The sequence below is a fragment of the Nothoprocta perdicaria genome, unplaced genomic scaffold (assembly GCF_003342845.1).
Source record: "Nothoprocta perdicaria isolate Ctin4 unplaced genomic scaffold, notPer1 scaffold_30, whole genome shotgun sequence".
In the NCBI taxonomy this organism is placed as follows: domain Eukaryota; kingdom Metazoa; phylum Chordata; class Aves; order Tinamiformes; family Tinamidae; genus Nothoprocta; species Nothoprocta perdicaria.
Window position 1 is genome coordinate 1,763,968 of NW_020455533.1, and position 13,253 is coordinate 1,777,220.

General features: G+C 45.9%; 1 long non-coding RNA gene across 1 annotated transcript in view; it reads right to left on the bottom strand.

Moving 5' to 3' along the window:
- LOC112949867 overlaps positions 1-13,253 on the bottom strand; it is a 111,172-nt gene that overhangs the window by 14,570 nt on the left and 83,349 nt on the right. The window contains exon 3 of the long non-coding RNA XR_003249896.1: positions 4,773-4,895. This is a non-coding gene — a long non-coding RNA (uncharacterized LOC112949867). The remainder of the gene's footprint in view (positions 1-4,772; positions 4,896-13,253) is intronic.

Consider the following 13,253-nt stretch of genomic DNA (forward strand, 5'->3'; position numbering starts at 1 on the left):
CTGCACCTTCCCCCTTTTTTCAATTGTTTTTTCTTCTCCTATGACATTTTAAAATGATATGAGCCACAAGGGCTAGATTTATGTCTCTCAAACTTGTAATAATATCGAGGAGCAAATGTGCTGCATTTCGACACCTGGGATACTCACTAGCTCCTTAGCTGAGTGTTTGCTACTCAAAGGCGAGGCAGCATTTTCAACAGTGCCTTATAATGCCAGCTTGCAGAGTATGATAAGATATCTCAGCTATTTCATATTGTATCCAGGGGAAACCCAGCATACAAATTACTCAGGGATATTTTACACAAAATTATAGAAAATTTTAAGCTCCTGTTATTGTTACAGAGAAGGTGGAATAAATTATATGGTATCAGAAGCATTTTTAAGAAAGTTTTTACTTTTTGGTAATAGGAAAGATGACTTAAAACGGGTATGTTATACTTAAGGACTATTTTATCTTTGTCCTTTGCGACATTCCGCTCATCACTCACAAGAAAAAACACATCAGAACTGCCAGCAAACACCAGGTCTGTTCAGTAACCGTGTTCGGACCATGCAACTCTCAACACACAAGAGACCTCAGTACACAGGAACACCACAGTCTTGCCTGAAGCGGGTCTGTGTCTCATGCTCAGTTGTTAAGCTCAGCAGTGGGGAGGAATTCTTCAAGAGGATCATTCCTTCAAAAAACAACCAAATATAACCATGTGTCTAAAAAGTATAAACACTCACACAATACATGCTAAAAATTAAAGGCATAATAGTCCATTTGCATGTATGTAAATCAAGTGTTGGATCTGAATTTAAATATTAAAGGAGTAACACACACATGTAACGGGGAGATATTTAGAGTTTGTGCTGGACTGGAATGATACAAAAGAGTAAACAGGGACTACCAAACGGACACAATGTTACGTGGCATGCCAGATGCCACGAAAGGCAAGGAAATCTGCCTCTGCATTTGGAGATCGACCTGCTCGCCATGGGGACGACGCAGAGAGGCCACCTTGGTGCCAGTGACCCTGGCAGAGCAGGCCCCAGCGCAGGGAGCAGAGCGTCAGCCAGTGGAAACCTTTGCATTTAGCTGGGGTTTTGCAGGGGTCATGCAGCTGGCGTTGGAGTCCATTTAGCTAGTGGATCTGTGCCAAAAAGCACGGGAACAGAGGCACTTACGTGGAAAGCCACTCACTAAAAATGGTGCTGCTTCTCTTGCCAGAGGCAAAGGGATGTTATCAACTCGGGGCCCCTGTGGCCATCCCCACAGCCTCTGTTCTGCACTGGGCAGACTCATCTGGGGCAACGAGGCAGTTCAGTCCCGCGCAGTGACCTGGGGACATCTATTCAGTGAGACAAGACCCAGTGGAACTGATCTGCTTTCTCTGCAGTTCTTATGCTCCAAGAGGCTTTTGCTGTCCCTATGTTTCTCCTTGTTTTTTCTTTATCCTTGCCTGGATAAAATGTCTGTTTTTCTCTGGTGTTTCTTAGGCCGATTGCTACTAGTGGTACAGCATCCAAACACCTTCCATGTCTCCTGCGAGCCCACCCACTGGTGGGATGTGCTGCGAGGTGAACCTGGAGCTGCAGCCCAGTGGTTCCTGGAAGCTCATGTTCTCCTAAAGCAAGGCTTGAAAAGGAACCTCTGCTCTGGAGAAGCAACCACTGTACTTCCTCCAGGATCATTTTTCCCCATCTAGCAGCAGGGATATGACAAGTCAAAAGATCAAGACAGAAAAAAAGAGCAATTCTGTAAAACACAGGAAAAAAAATAACCCAGCAAAAGTCTCTCCTTTCCTCGACCCCCAGGCATGCTCCCTTCTCACCCTGCTTACAGACAAGTCACCTTTCTCATTTCCACCAGAAACCATTTAACCCTTGAGCAACATCTCTGTTTGGCTACAGACGTCAACCTTGCTCAGCGTGTGTGTGGAGCACGGGGCTCTCCTGCCAGAGGCTGCTCTTGGTGCCACAGTCAAGTGTCAGATACCTCCATCCAAGACCTCGCACTGTCACAGCGCTCCCAGTTCTATGTTTTTAAAAGTAGTTATACCTTGGAAGGTGTCCAGGCTTCCTCCTTTCTAATTCAATTTTTAGAGTTTCTTTTAAATTAAGTTTAGCTATGAACTAATGGAAATAAATTAACTCTGAAGTATATCATGGTGGTCCTGGTCTTGCAGCCTGTGGTGCACTGATGAATGATCAGCATCGTAAAATAGCTGTTAATAGGTTTTAAAGCCAGAGGGGAAAATTATGATCATCTAATTCTGACCTCGAGCACAGGCTGGCGCCTGGATACCACCCTGGAACTTCTGTGCCAGGTCCACGCTGCGGCTGAGCTGGAGCACGTGTTACAGCTGGGCAGGACCACCCACCCATTTTACATGAGGACAGATCCTCAGCTTGTGCAAACCAGCCAGTTTCACCAACACAGCACCAAGTTGCACTGCTTGCAAAGCTAGTCTGCTGCTTCCGCGGTGCCATGAATGTTGTTCTCGTCCTCGAGACCAGTGCTGGTCTCTCCCGGTCACTACCTGGTGCCTGTGACAAGTGGTGGTGCCTCCTCCCTGCTCTCCCTCACCCTTCTCTCCAGGCTTTCCTCTTGTTGAGCTCTGGTCATCCCAGCAAGCTGCCAGCTACCAGCCTTCACCATCCCTCCAGCAAGCTGCCCAGGTCCACTTTGAGTACTGTGAGCAATGCAATTCCTACTTCCCAAACTTCATCTTCTCTTCAGCTACTTCAAAACACAAAACAAGAAGGAAACTGTTCAGCTATTTTGTTAGTGCCACGGGTTTCACTTGCAAGCGCCAGCAAATGCTGCTGCAGCAAGCGAAGATAGCCAGGTGTTTGCTGGCTCCCCCTGCCCAGCCCACGGAGTGGGCAGATGTGGCCTCCCCTGGATCACCTGGTGCACGTTGCAGCGCGTCAGGCCTCGAGGCGAGCAGGGCATAGGGCACGTTTCTTTTCTGAGGAGTGAAATAAATGACTTGGCTTGGGCAGCTGGAAAAGGACACTTCTTCTAAGTGCTGTCCAATGAAGCGGGGGCGGAGCTTAGGCCAGTGAGATCAAAAACAGTCCAATAAAAGCTGAAGTCTGCGGCAGTACAGACAGCTTTTATCATCTCCTGAGCCATTTACTTTCAGAAGCTGAAAAATGGCAGCATGGGAATTTTAGGTGAAATTTCACTCCAGGTGATGATTGTGCTGAGCAGTGTTAACTCAGGCTCTCATTTTAAATCAGACTCTTAGTGTTTAACGCCTTGCTCTCCTGCCTCATTCCCTCTGCAAAAAGACCTTTAAAGCATCCTTAGGCTTCAGTTGGCAGCAGCGGCATCCCTGACTTCAGGAACTCGTTTCCACCTCTTCCAGCACGCTGTGGGTGCTGTCAGAAGCGGTGGCTGATTACCATTATTGCAAATATTTACTGTTTTCTAATTCCTGAACATTGTGAATATTATGAAAATCTCCAGGCAGAGCTTGGCTGATCCGTGAAAGGCAACTACTCTATTTTGGGTTCACACTGCTCAGGGAACAGCATTTATTGTATTGAATTCAAACCTCATTTAAAATTGCCTTTACAGATAATAAATCCAAATGTTCCTTTCATAATTATTCTGTACTAAAATTAATGCCGAATAACATGCAAGCAAGCAGGCAGGCCTTTATGGGCCTTACAGCACTTCTCTTTGGAAACTGCTGGAACTGTCTACATAAATAATACCATGCCATTATCCTTAAAGCAGCACATTTGTTTTACAGCGAACCCTTAGAGGGAGAACACTCTTGTATATAATATTGTAGCTTCCTGTGTGCCTTAATCATCTATCACATCCCTTAAGGAAAGATCTCCTAGAAGAGAACTCTTTTTTCCCCCTCTACTGCTTGACATAAAACCCTAACAGCCATTAGGATTGGAAACCCTCCCTTCTGAGAGACTATTTCTCTTCTTTACTCCTTCTATCTGGTTGTCTCGGTAGAGAAACTTTCAATGTGCTCTGTTTGAAACCCACACAGGTTCTTACACTGAAACTGCGCACAAACCACCACAGCTTCCCACAGTCCTTCTCCAGCGCTGACTCTCCCTGTTCCTTCTAAATTACTCCCCATCCTTTTGCTTGGACACTTGCCCTTGGGCAGGGCTGTGCAAATGCCTGGGGCTCTGCCCAGAGTGTCTTTGTCTCCCAGATCCTGCGTGTGATTTACTGCAAAGCCTGTGCCCGGTGAATACGTTTGATAAATTATAATCTCATCCTATTTATCAATATCATCCTGTTAGAATCAGTGGATTTTAACTCAAAGGACACATCTTCTGCTGAAGTGAAACCAGATCAACGTTTGGAGCCGCAAAGTAGCAAAATGGAGCGGCTCCTGTAGCACTGATACCCAAAGCACAGAACCTCTGACCGCTTCTGACAAAAGCTGGCATCAGAAAGCCAAAAATACAGGAGGTGGAAAATGGCAGTTTTGTTGAGGACTGCCACTGAGTAGGCAACTATGCTCTAATCAGAAACTTTAAAAGGAAAAGCAAGAGTAACTCAAATGGAGACCTTCTCCTGTCAATGACGCCGGAGCTTTGCTGAGCTGTTACAGACGTGGCCCGGAGGGAGCGAACGGTGAGTGCCGCATCCCAGCTCCGCTCCCGCCAGTCCGGCGGCTCCTACGAACCCCACCGAGAGCCCATACACCACAAAACAAGGGCTTTTTCTTCCACACATAGATAAGGATTCTGGGCTCTTTCTTCCATGCATAGATAAGGCAAAAAATGCAGGTTGTTTTACTTACGTTCAGTCCACTTGCCCTGCTCACTCTTTGCTGGAAGGGGAGCCCCCGTCAGGTGATGCATCACTGCCCTCCTCTGCTGTATTTGTGTGCTCCCGTCTTGCAAATACAGAGCTCACCGCTCTTCTGCAACAGAACCAGAATATCCAAAAGTTAGGGAAGATGACCACTTACCAGCACTGCTAGAAACCAAACCAAACGTTGCCAGTGAGGGGCATCAATGGGTTGGCTGCAAAGGTTGCTCAAAAATTGGGAATTTTTTTCCCCCTTCTGGGAACCTGGGTTCTCTGAACATTTTTTTCTTTCCAATAGCATCCACAATAGAGGCAAGAACAAGGCATTGCACATGCCTGAGAATTGCAATCTGGCAGAGGAGGACAAAGTATGGTTGCATTAGGTGAAACCAGGCGAAGAGGAGGCTCTTGCAGTTCTTACAGTGAGTGCAGTGCACCCAGGAAACATTCCTGTGCAGGAGCCACCTGAGTGAGAGGTGAAACTCATCGTGTTGGTGCAGCGGGAAACAGACTCAGAAGCCAAGAGGAATTCTGAGGCTCTTTTCAGGCTTCCCTTGCAAAGGAAATGGGGTACAGAGGCTCAGTCCAATTAGGAAAAAAGATTTAATCTCATTACTTTCCACAGATCTTAGTCTCTGAGAACCAGCTGAATACAAAGACGAAAAAGAGATGCTTCAGGCCTGAACATTTTCAGTGAAAGGTATCTAAAGAAAATATAGCTGAGCAATATAGGAAAGTCCATGCAGAAGCTGATACACTTCTTCTCAAAGTTTTCTTACTCCTAGGTGAAGTATTTGTCAACTTTTTTCAATTAGTTTCGCAGCTGAAAGGACTCTGGTAGCGCGAAGCCTTACAAAGACACACGATTAAATTGACTTAGACAGGTGAGGTTCGGTGCTCGCTAAAAGGTCACACAATTCAAAGTGACAGGTATCGCAGAAGACAACCTGACTAGTCCAATATATTTCCCCTGCTAGAAAAGCCAAGGACTTGCAGGGAACAGATTATCATGGAAGCTGCTCCCAGAAGTTATTTAACTTAGTGACCAAATAAAAGTTGTGGCTATAGAAAGTAAATGACAGCAGAGCTGCTTGCTGAGCTCTTGCCTGGGCTTGCCTACAAAATGCTCCATCATCTCCATTTTCCTTCCTGTTTGAATTAGCGAATTGGCCATTTCGTCCCCTTCTAAATGCTTCTGACTAATTTCAGAGGGTTCTTCTGGCTCTCAGCAAAGCCAGACACAAATTTAGTTTAGTAACTGCACAAATATAGATGTCATCAGGGCACTTGAAAATATTTAAAAAGAATTTCAGACTGATTTGCTAGTCCTAATTTGACCAAGATGTACAGAAGTGAGCCATAAAATACACTGCCATAACAGCAAACCCATTCAAGGTGTATTTGAAAAGCAAGGCTATCTCCTTGTGTCACTGTGAGGAGGACAATAACAGGAGCTGGTGGGGAGGAGACCTAGATAACCGAAAGCAGTTTCGTGGTTACCCATTTATTTTTTTTAATTTTGTGGACAAAATAATCATGCAGAACAAGCATGCCTGCTTTCCCCAACTCAAACACAATTTTCATTTGGTATTTTTATTTATAGACAAATAATACATTTAGCCACTCCACACTGTGAGTGGCAGACAAAATGTTCTTGCAATGATGAGTCAGACTGAGCTCTCTGTAGCGCTAAATTACAGTGGGATTTTCACTACACACCACTCCTAGCAATATGAAAGGTCAGTACACACGTATCTTCAGGTGCGAATGTGAGATGAGGAAATGCTTAAGCTTTTATCTTGTTTCAAAGTGCTTTGGGTTAAGCCTTACAGCTTTGCTGAAGGCTTTCCCGGCTTACATCTGCTGAATGATAGTGTTAAATCACGACCGCACCAAGGGCCCACACACCGCGGCCCTTGGCCAAGCCGCCCTGCGGCCCCACTTTTGCAGGAAGGAGGGAAGGAAGCGAACTGGGATCGGGAAGCCACATGAGCCTCTCTGCACGGTGCACGCGGGGGCCGGCACGGATTTGGCAGCTGCCCTCGGTGGCAGGAGCCACAGGCGGCTCCTCGTGAGCCCCATGCTTGGCTTTGCCGCGCTCACAGCCCACTGCAGCTCCATCCACTGCAGCTCCAGCCGCGTCACAACCACTGCCATGTTCTGGGAAGCACAAGTTTAAAAACAAGGGAAAACTTGTCTCAACTTTGGGAATGAAGCAAAGTAGAAGAGTTTTTCTTCCCCCACTACAGCAGCACTGGCCTCTCCCTGACCATGCTCCCCTTCAGAGACCTTGCTTTGCTGGCAGTAGGGTCCTCAGCTTTTTTATTACAGCTTTTACATTTTCATTCTGGGCTATACCTGTGGGACTATTCAAAATTTCTTTCTGTTTTCCATTTCATAAAGAAACATGCCTGTGAGCAAAATCCCCAAAAAGTCTTTCTATGCATAAAACTGATTCACCAAATTACAACTCGGCCATGGAAACGGGTATTTATGCTTTTCTGACACTATCTCTGTAGGAATGGACACCAGTGATTGCTCTGTGGTTTTTTTTTTCTCACTGACACCATCTTCTGATGCAGTTTTCCATAGTTCATTAAAAACTGGCAAGCGCTTACTGCTATTTTTCTTACAGTAGTAACACAAGTGATTACACTTTCTAAAGGTAAATACAGAGTGCTAAGAAATGTCCTTCTACCTGTCTGAAAAAAGAGGTCTGACTTGTGAGGCTCCTCTGTATCCCCAGCTCACATAACAATGCACATAACGAACAGTGTCTTTAAAAGTTTCCACCAAATTAACTGGAAATGAAGGCCACAGACCAAACCTGTGCTAGACATTCAAATGCAAAACTGAAATGTTAGGCTTATCTCAAAGCCTGCAGTTTTCAGAACACTGTTTCCTGAAGTGTCAGTGGTTTTTAATACAATACAGAGCTTAAAAACAAATGCATAGGGTCTTCTTCAGAAGTTTTAATAAAAAGACAGAAAAATTAGTTCTCTATTTTGCGCAGTACCTTGCAATTCCTCTGGCTTGGGTTAAACAATTCCTCTACCTGCTGACATAAAACGCAGAGCAACAGATCCCTCTTTCTTCCAGTTATATAGAGGATGCCATAAGGAGCTGTGACTCAGTACGGTCCCTGCTTCTGTCAGAAAGACCTCACTCTCAAAAATAAGAACACTAGAAGAAACACTAACGCAATGTTCACTGTGGCCCTGGCCAGCCCAGGGTGCTGCCACCTTTGTCTGTGTCTGGCTTAGCTACTGCTGTACTCCAAAGAAAATAAAAATTAGTAACGCCAAGTTACTCTCTTCCCTGGAGTGAAGCCATGGGCTGCACTTCAATGATAGGTGCAACCCCAGAGCTCAGTTATCCTGCCATCTTTAAGGTGGAAAGCCACTACATAGGAACCGGATTATTACTGCAACAAAGGAAAACATTGGAAGGAGCTAAAACATGGGGAGCTGAAACCGAAGTCCAGTGAGGAACCTGGCATGACCTCTTCAGCATTGCGGACATTAAATGACTGAGTGAACTAGCATGTGCTGTTGCTATAGATCTTTTTAAACTTTGTCACTGGCATATGGGAACATGTTTTCATCTCAAGGACAGCCTGGGAGGTTTTGAAGGTCTTTCCCCCAAGTAGTCAGGAGAGTAGATGAAATTCCTCATGGCTCCCAGACATATTAGTTGCAACCCGCATACAGAAGATGACCAGAAAAGTTAGCAAAACTGCGCTGAGACTCAGGGCTCCGGCCCAGACAGGGCTTCCAGGCAGCACGCATGCTTAAAGCACAGCAGCCCCGGAGCAGGGCCACGCTGCCTCTGTCCACTGGAGCTGCTGCTCTGGACATGTCCAACCCCACAGACTCCGACCCCTCATGTTCGCATGCAGGGCCCAAAAGTCAAGCACATCATAAATCAAAACCTAAAAGCCTGAAGGGCTTCGGGGGCAACAAATTTACCTCCTCAGAAAAAAGGGTGCTGTGAAACTCCAACAGTTTGGCTCCATTTCCAAGAAACAACTGTGTGCAAGGAGCAGGTTGGGGAGAGGAGCTGTGTGCACCGAGATGATCTCTGCCCAGGTGCATGTGCTCGCAGCAGCTCCGCAAGCTGCTTCCCCTTGCCCGCTTTGCCCACAGCCACCAGGCTGCATTTAAAGTCTTCTCCAATGACCTGGTCAGCCTATTCGGGTTGAAGAAGCCCCATTTCATCTGAGTCCAGCCATTAATCCAGTTAGACTTAATTAGAGCGTTTGCACAAGTCTGAACTAATTTCTGTTTACAGAACAGATTGGATAAATATCCCTGTGAGAGGCTGAAAATTCATTACAGCAACAGCTTAGGTCCCTGTATTTCTAAGCTGTCTTGATATCAGGAAATTACTTCGGTACCCTAACATAAATCTATCCTTTCAGTAAGCTCTTAATGTAAAAGCACTGTAGAAATAATGTCAACAACCTTGTGATGACTAATAAATAGACTAATGTACATCCAGCTGCACATAATAAACCTTTAGATAGCCTAATGCCATCATAAACCACGAGGGAAGGTATCACACAGTTGCAACTAAGGTTTTATAGGCGGGCACAAGGCTTTCTTGTGGTCCCACTCGGCAGCAGCAGCTCCTTCCCCCCGAGAGCGCGCGGAAGAGCCCAACAGGAACCATGAGGCACCCTCATCTCCGTGCATCTGGAACTACTGGGCTACCCCAGATCCATAATGGCAAGATGACCTTGCTTGCATCGCTTTGCTAGTCTCCTCTACTTGTTAGGTAAACTGCAAGATACAAGAGCTCTAGCTCTTCCTACCAGTCTACACACTTGGGCTTGTTATTCCCGCAGCTCCAGGCTGTGTCCCCAGGCCCGCAGGCTCCTGCACGCAGGGTTGACAGCCAAGCATCCTGCCTTCCCAGGCAGGAGCCACCCTGCCGCACTCCCTGGCTTCCCCAGAGCCTACTGCACTACTCCATGTGGCTTAGTATCGTACAAGCCCAGTATTTAATTTTTGGGTACTGCTTGAAATATGAAATGTCACCTGAACACAAATGACTCCTTGTGTCAGGAGACACTGCCCTGAGAGAGGACGATGTCTACTAGTGACCAGAGCACGCTGCTACTCAGAACCTTTGCCTTCCAAAATTACGGTCTCTTTAGTTTGTACTCAATAAACACATCAACAAAAAATACCACAGGTAGAAAGAAAAACAGCAGCAGGAAGAATATGACAGTCCTTGAAGGAACAACTGTGCAACCTCTTCATTTATCCAGGTAGGTCCATCCGTCAGGACACTGCAGAGAGCCAGGAGAATTTTAAGTGGCTCTTGATAATACACTGGCAGAGATATGCTGATTACCCTGCGCTCATTACAACTGTACAAGCCTACCAGAGATAATTGGAAAGCTCAGTAAAATATTTACCTTTTTTGGGGTTGCAAATATTGCAGTTGCTCATTAGTTTACCTAGCTATTGCCCATTGGCTAACAAATTGGGAGTTTTGCAATCTAAAAGGATAGATGAATTCCTAATAAAACAGGGCAATGTGCTGTGTTTTATTGGATTTCAGTACAATGCGCGAGGCTAAGCAAATTCTCCAGTATTGTGTGTGCGTGTGCAAGACACAGGACACTGTAAGCAAGGAAAATGATGTAAAAAATGATGAGATGTTGTATCCTGTCAACATAACAATACTAACAAGGACTTTGCAAACCTTAAGAAGAAAATCACTGATTAAAGTTGCTTTCATTCCTACTTTTATGTTTCGTAATCTTAGTCAGAAGAACAGCAAAATCACTGCACAAGTTTATTGTGGGATGGTTTTGTGTTGACATCCTTCTATGCCCTGTGTCTACACTCACACAGGTTCAAGCATCAGGAGAGGACTCTGCACATCCCCGTCACACGGAGCCAAAAGGTACTAGCATGAGCCTTGCTGCAAAGCATGAACAGTGCTGCTGCACGCTGGACTACAGGGTAGCAACATACTGCAATGCTAAGGGAGATTGGGGCTAAGCAGAGATACTCACGCGTTGTTTCACTGCTGATGCCCAGCAACCTCCTAAACTCATCCCTGCCACGGCAGTGGGGCAGCTGCAGCTGCGCCAGCCTCTGCAGCACAGACCAGTGCGCGCCACATGGCCGTCATCCAATACTGACTAATACTGAACACCAGCACTGAATGCTGCGGGCACCAACTGGTTCTGAATTACAGAAGACACTTAAACAACGGCAAAACAATCTTGATTAGTCTTGGAGTTTGACAGAGAAAGGCGGGGGTCTCAGCTGGGACTGAAAATCTTTGTCATTGACCCGGGGCAACTGCTTTACACAGGCAAATCTCACAAACAACGCCCAGAAATGCCAGTACCACTTTGAAAGAGCCTGTAGTTTCACAGCACAATTTAGTTCTGAATGATTATATAATTACATTTGTGAATGTAATCCTGGGGGTATTATTCTAATTATAGATCACAATCCTCCTTAGCCGCTTTTAGAGAAATAATTTGCGTAATGAAGTGAAGGGAAGCAAACTCATCTCAAACCTTTGCTGCAAATGGCGGGGTGCCCTTAACAGGGTGATCACACTTGGATCGAGCTGGTGACAGAATTCCATTTTTGGTTGGAGTTCAGGCATTTCCAGTTCAAAAGCAGAACTATGGTTGAGGTCAGCGTGTTACTGCAAGATCTCCAGTCATTATCTGTGATGATAAATAATGCAAATAAATCAGAACTGCGGCCACAGCCATTCCAGCCTACACTGGTTAGCCACAGAGTGCGATAGCATCACACCTCCACAGCGGCGCTGGACACAGTTTGAGGATAAGGGACCTCTGGTCTTATGGACTTGTTTGCTCTGATGATTCAGAAGGAAATTCACTCAAAGAAACTTTTATCTGTAAACACTGCGCTGTGCCACAGAACGATAAATACAGTCAAAAAGTTATCACATACGGAGGAATTCCAAAAAGGGGCAGCAACCTTCACCCAGCTGAGATGAGATCTCTGTAGATACTAAATGTCTCTTTGGGAGTTTCCAGTGCTCTGGTGCCACTGAAGAGCCCTTGAGGAGACCAGCATGGTACCTGTGCCACAGGCTAAAGCCTTTGCACCCGTCCAAAGCGTCAGTCAGGCACAGACGGTGCCTGCAAGCAGCATATGACTGTTACTACCTGTTGAGCTGTCGCCCGCATCTCTGCGCATCTCGTGCCGTGGGTTGTGCAGCCACACACCATCATGAGGCAAGGCAAGGGAACTGCTGCCATGGATGGGGCCGGTGTTCCTTCACTGTACAGTTTGTAGAATCCGCAGTCAGTATGAATTGTGTTCTGTACATTGGATTACATATGTAAATTAATTCCTATTAATCTTTATAATGTTAAGCTGCTGCTAAAAATGTTCGCTTAAGAACTGCCTTTGTTCTTCTGTCTCCCTAATTTCAATTCCCTTCAGTCTCTTCTCCCTGTGTATTAAGGCACTTTATTAATTTTGTCACGTTAATCTGATCAGCTCTAAACAGGCTGCTGTTTCTAAAGGGTTGCAGCACAAGGCTGGGCCGTAGTGCTGCCAGAGAAAATGTCTGACACGCCAGAGGCCAGGCTGTGGTGTCGCCACACAAAATGTCCGACATGACAGAGGCCAGGGTGTGGTGTCGCCACACAAAATGTCCGACACGCCAGAGGCCGGGCCATGGCACGGCCCACCGGGAGGGCAGCAAACCCAGCACCACTGTGACCAAAACCTCATCGCCCAACCAAAACTCATTAAAACGACAGAAGGGATAAGTGCCATCATCAGAAGAGGATGATGGCAAAACGATGCAGCTCACAGTGCCAAATGGATGGCCTGCGGCAAGGAGGATTATCCACGAACGCTGATTCCCAAATGCGGCACGTCGCAGCACCTAGCTCTGTGGCAACTGGGATTATTTCTGAAATAGATGGGATTAACACGGAGAAATAGCTAACAAACGGGACTGCCTTGCCCTTCGTGGGAGGGATGTGCCAATGAAGCGAGGTTGTGCTCCCAGGCTTTACAGCAGGGAAAAATACAGAGCTGCAAAGAAAGCAGGAGCAAGACTCATAAAGCAGCATGCATTTATAGGAAAAGAAATCCTGGTCCAAGATTCATTTTTGTTCTTAAAGATCAGGTGGTGTAAAAACGGTTGCCTGTTTAAATATTTCAACATTTCATTAAATTTGTTTTCCTCTTACATTTATATAAGCCACATTCTGGCAAGATTTTAGCAAGCTTTTTGACTACTACCTGATGCAAACGCAGAGAGCATTCAGTGTTCAGGTGCACAGAAATTGTGCTGTGCTCTAAATCCTGCCCAGAGCTCCAGGCAGATGCAACAGCAGGCACAGGCAGATTTCTCTGACCGAGCATCTTTCCTCTCAGTATGTGATCTTTGATTAAGTATTCATTCTGCTTAATAGGCAAAATGTGACTGATCTGGGTGACTACTTAAA